Below are 5,791 nucleotides of genomic sequence, written 5' to 3' on the forward strand. Positions count from 1 at the left end.
CACGCAACATAATGCCCTCAAGGTTCATCCATGTTATGTGGTGGCTTGCAGCTTCCTTGTTATTCTTCAAGGTTCCATTGTGTGTATGTACCACAGTTTGTTTATCCAGTCTTCAGTTGATGGGCACTTTGGCTGCCTCCATCTTTTTGCTATTGTAAATAGTGCTGCTATGCACATTGGTGTGCATATATCTTCTTGTGTTATGGTTTGTATTTCTTGTGGGTAAATAACAAGTAGAGGAATTGCTGGATCATAAGGTATTTCTATTCCCAACCTTCTGAGGAAGTGCCAAATTGCTTTCCAGAGAGGTTGGACCATTTTGCATTCCCACCAGCAATGCAGGAGTGTCCCAGTCTCTCCACATCCCCACCAGCATTTATTGTCCTCTACTTTTTTGATCTTTGCTGTTGAACCACCAGTCTTGCAGTTCAAATGACTTTACTGCCTGACACATTATTCCACAGTGCCAGTTACAATCAGTGGAGTATTACAATCAAGAGATACAGTGTAGTACATCCAATTCTCTGTGGCACTGTCAAATAAGCACTGGACTGCTAGCCACAAGGTCAGCGGTTCAAACCCACTAGCCACTCTTCGGAAATGCTATGCAGGGCTGCTATGACAACAACAAGGCTCTTGACTAAGTCCTGTTAGACATTGCTCATTTAATCCTCTCAACAATCTGTTTCCTATATGAGGAGTTGAGGTCAAGGAGCTAGTAAGGGCTAGACTCAGGATTTTAAATGTGTCACCTCAATCTTTGGGCAGAACTTTGTCTAAAACTTCAAAACCCCATCACCTTTGTTTTGATTCTGATTCACAGTGACTGTATAGCGACCCTATGGGACGGAGTAGAACCACCCCATCCCAGAGGGTTTCCAAGGTTGTATATCTTGGTAGAAGCAGCCTGCCACATCTTTCTCCCACTGATGGATTTGAACTGCCAACCTTGCAGCTAGCTGCTGAGTGCTTAACCCACTGTATCACTGGGGATCCTTTGCATAATGCACTAGCAAACCTGGGTCTCAGAGTGAAGTGGTTAGGTGTATGCTATAGCTGCTTCCCTTCTCTTGACCTTTCCTTCCCAAAACCTAGGTGAAGGTGACCCCCATCTTTCCACTCTGTCTCTTGATCGGTCCAGCATCTGCCACCTTGCTGGGCTCGACATCCTGGGAGACTCCTGGATTTGACATGCAGTGACTTCTACACTTCCCCCTAGAGAAGAGGGGCTGAAATGAGGTCCCAGGGAAAAGGGGGTTGGTTTCCTAGGCCAGCTGGTTTCCCTCACACAATGCAGATTTGCTTAAATTGGAATTAGGATTAGTGCTGGATTTCACCTCTCCTGGCAGGCTGGTAATAAACTAATCTCTCAGGCTGCAGGGAGGTTGAATTCCAGTGAAGACAGGAGACAGGCTTAAGGCTGAGAAGTGCAAAACCTGGAAAGTAATTTTGTTATTGACGGGCCCTGCCCACACCGCCTGATACACAGCCTGCAGCCCTGTCCCAGTGCGCCTCGGTCTTTAATTTCATTAATGTGTGACATTCGCCTAAGCTGCAGGGCACACTTGACATTAATACATGTTCCGTGCGGTCCCAAGAGCTCATGAAAGCTCATTCATTATCAGTCCAGAGCCATAAAGGCAGTTCCCAGCTCAGGTAGACCAGAGTTGCACAGAGATGGCCCCTGGCAGCAGAGCCCCGGACCTTCAGCCAGGCCAAGAAACAGACTGCTTCCAATATCCAGGACCTCATGGACCTCTGGGAGGTGACCAGGAAAGCTGTTCTGTAGGCAGAGCCCTGGGTCCAAATGTACCTCCGGGAAAAGGGGCTCCTTCGAGACCAAGAAAATCAAGCCCATTCCAATGGAAATGATCCCAGTTTGTGATGACCATCTGTGTTACCAAGTAGGAGTGCCCCATTGGGTTTTCTGGCCGTTTCCAAAATCTTTATGGAAGCATATCTTCAGACCTTAATACACAACACCACTGGGTAGGTTCAAACTACCAACCTTTAGGCTTGTTAAGTTATTAAGTGCCGGCTAATTGGTTCCGACTCATAGTGACCCTGTATAGACTTTTCAAGGAGCAGCAGGTGGGTTTGAACTTCCTACCCTATGGTTCAAACTGACCTTGCAGTCCAGTGTTTTCTCCCACAGCATCACACCAGGACTAAAATGCAAACCGCTTTCAAGCACCCAGTTAAGTTGGGAGACTTTCCAAACGTGAGCTACACCCAACTTCTCTGCCCAGCAGCCCCCAAAGTCTTAGCAACAAGGGGGTGATTGATGCAAAGTTACAGTGGCCCAGATGGAAATAACACCCATTTATACCCATTATTGTTGTTGTTAAGTGCCATCGAGTCAATTCTGACCCATAGCGACCCTGTATAGGGTTCCCAAGGAGCAGCTGGTGAGCTTGAACCACCGACCTTGCAGTTCAAATGACTTTGCAGTCTGACGCATTAGCCCACAGTGCCACACCAGGACTCCATACCCTTAGTATGGGAAAGATGAATGAATGATGCTCCACACATACCATTGGATACTGTGCAGATATGAAAGACACTCAAGAAAATCTATGTGGTCTCATACTTACAGGTGGACATCACATTATTGATACTTGACCGCAAAGAACATGCATAGAAGTCACACCGTTGGCATGTGTGTTCATATAAGCACAGGCTCTCTCTCACACACACAGACACACACACAGGTGACTCTTTAGCAGAAGGTCTAGAAGGCATATCCCAAAGTCTTTGCAGTAGTATCAGTAGTATGTGAAAAAGGATTGATGGGTATGGAAGAACTTGCACATTGGTAATTAAAATGGAAAGTTACATACGTGTGTGTGTAGACACAAGGCATTGGTGTTTCACCTTTAGAATTCTTGCCTTCTGGGAGGAAGACCTGGGCTCCGTTCCCACCAGTCTACCTTCTGCACAGTCACTACCTGTCTAACAGTGGAGGCTTGTGTGTTGCTGTGATGTTGAACACGCTTCAGTCGAGTTTCTCAGACTAAGGCAGACGAGGAAGAAAGGCCTGGTGATTGACTTCTGAAAGTCAGAACCCTATGGATCACATTGATCCAGTCTGCAACCTATCATGGAGATAGCTCAGGACTGGGTAGTGTTTTGTTCTGTTGTGCTTGCGGTTGTCCAGAGTCAGACGGGACAACAGCTGATAAGAATGTATCTGTGGCTATAGGTGGATGTATACGAGGGGCTGTAAAACATTCTTGGGAAAATTCCATTATCTTTTAATTCCATTTTCCACAAACTTGTTGAAGCCCCCTTGAATAAATGACTGATTTCTCTGGTCATAGTCACAGTCTGACCCTCTGTGAATGAAGTCTCCCTAGCATGGCGCTTCGTGGATGGACATCTGAGACTGATACAGACCAATAAAGTGAGACCTCACCCGTGGCCATGCCCTGTTGCTATCAGTGCATGGAGTCTGTAGAGGTGACCTTGAACTCACTTGTTGCTCCCATCTGCACCTCATCCACTGCGAAGATGGCACTTATACCAGACCTGAGTTCTAGTCCCAGCTCTGCCCATCTCAGCTGTGTGATGTTGGCACTTTATTGAACTCTTTTGAGCTCCTGGTAATCACCCCTGAAGTAGCACTCCTTTTTCATGGAATTGTAAAGAGTTTCAGGATTATCCATTATCACGATCATGAGCCAAATAAAGCTTGGTCAGTGCTTGCTTCCACTGTGGGGCCTGGGCACTGAGGGTAGAGGTGTCTGGGAAAAGAATAATACCGGCCAATCTGGGACATGGTTCCCCGCGATCCAGCCTCACAGCTTTAAGTATTGCTTTTGTTGCATGGCCTTCTAGGGATGGACTTGAGACTTGGCTGACAGGTTTGTGGCCTAGATACTGTGAATCTGATCCTTCCCCCTGGGCCTGTGGTCTGTCTCATCATCAAACCAACAGAGGAGAAGTCAGCGACACAGAGCTACTCTTGGGCTGATGCTTTTCACATTGAAGACTTTTCCTCGTATAACCTTTTGGCCCATTGTAACCATCTTAAAAGTAGTGGTCTGCCCAAAGAGCTTCATGCTTTAAGTAATGATTAATTCTCTTTCCCATTTTTGAGAGCATTCAGGTTTTTTTTTTCAGCTTGAGGAAACTGGAGTTCCCACACTGAGTTGATGATATTCTAGCTAGAGGCAAAGATAGTTCCACGTGATGTTTTCATTATCATGTTCTTCATCATCACACGGGCGCTGAAAAGCTTCCAGGTAGTTTTTGAAAGATTGATAATAGTCCCTAATCCATAGACTTTGGGGACCCCATTCTGGGATCCTCTGGTGTGGCTAGATGATTGGTTCTGGCTTTCTGGGTGTGCTACCCTGTCCGACTTCAGCGCTTTCTGTGATGGAAACTCAGCGTCTGAGGTGGATACAGAACCCACATCCCCCACTAACCCTACCCTTTAACACTTATTTCTCTCTTTGTTCTCTAGAGTTTATCCAGAAGCCACCACCAGAAGGAGATCTCAGAAGGCTCTTGACCTCCCTCCACTGAAGGGAAAGACATTCGGTGAACGAGGTATGGCTTGGCAACATGGGGGGATGGCGTCTTCATGAAATAAAAGAGTCTAACACACTTTCCTGTCTTCTCCTTGCCCCTGAACTCTCCATTTCTGCTTAAGAGGGCTCTCAGCATCTGCTGAGGAGTTATGGGGAGGCCTGGGCAGACCTTTTGCCCCCACCCCAGGAATTTGTTCAGGGATGGGAGCAAAGAGGAGACACCCGAAGAGGGGTCACACACTGTGGTTGCTCATCAGAGGTGATTCAGGGGAAGCGAGCGCTCCAAGGAAAGCAGGGTTCTTGGGGGCCCACTGAAGGCCTTAGTTCTGCCTCCCCAATGCCCACCATAGTCTGTAGGGAGGAAATGCTCTCCTAGCATGAGTACCTTACCCACCTCCAGGATCGTCCTGAAGTCCACACGCATTAGGGTCTGTCGCCATGTCCCATGATGAGATTGCAAACGGAAAAGTATGGGCGGCTTCTTGGGCTCCCCTCCTGTCATTCCAGGCCCCTGGTGATGGGCCAGTGGCCTTCTGGAAGGTTTTGAGTGGGGAGCCACGATGCCTGTCTTCCGGCCCTACCTCTGCCACCAACATGCCTTGGAGTTTTATAACCCCTTAAGCTCTGTGAGTCTTGTTTTCTTATCTTGTAGAATGTGACAGCAGTGACTTTGACCTCTGTCCCAGCGCTCATGTTCTCAGTTCATAAGATTCCAAGGCTCCGGGGCAGGAGGCAGCAGGGGCCTTCTTGGGAGGGGACTTGAAAGCTCTGAGAAGTTCTGATTGCCAGCGTTGGGCAAATGACGGTGACACAGTGCAGAGACCACAGGTCTGAGGTGCAAGAGGAAAAGAAGAAGAGAAAACAATTAGCAAGCACTTCTTGAGGGCCTTTGTACACCAAGCTTGTCATCTCATTCAGTCTTCTGTACAAACCTGTGGTCTGGGCCCTCTTGTCACCTCTATTTCAGAGAAGAGAAGACCAGGCCACAGAGAAGTTAAGTGACTTGCTCAAGGTTGCACAGCTGTGAGTAATGTAGCCAGGATCTAAAGCCAGTGTCTCAATGACCATGCCATGTCTTGGTTTGTGGTTCAAACCTACCAGCCACTCCTTGTAAACCCTATACAGGGCCATTATGAGTTGACACTGACTTGACAGTACTTAACAACAAGAGCAACAACAAATTGGGGTCCTGGTGTGGTGCTGTAGGATAAGTACTAGACTGCTAGTCACAAGGTTGGTGGTTCAAATCCACCAGC

The sequence above is a fragment of the Chrysochloris asiatica genome, unplaced genomic scaffold (genome assembly GCF_000296735.1).
Source record: "Chrysochloris asiatica unplaced genomic scaffold, ChrAsi1.0 scaffold00075, whole genome shotgun sequence".
Taxonomy (NCBI): domain Eukaryota; kingdom Metazoa; phylum Chordata; class Mammalia; order Afrosoricida; family Chrysochloridae; genus Chrysochloris; species Chrysochloris asiatica.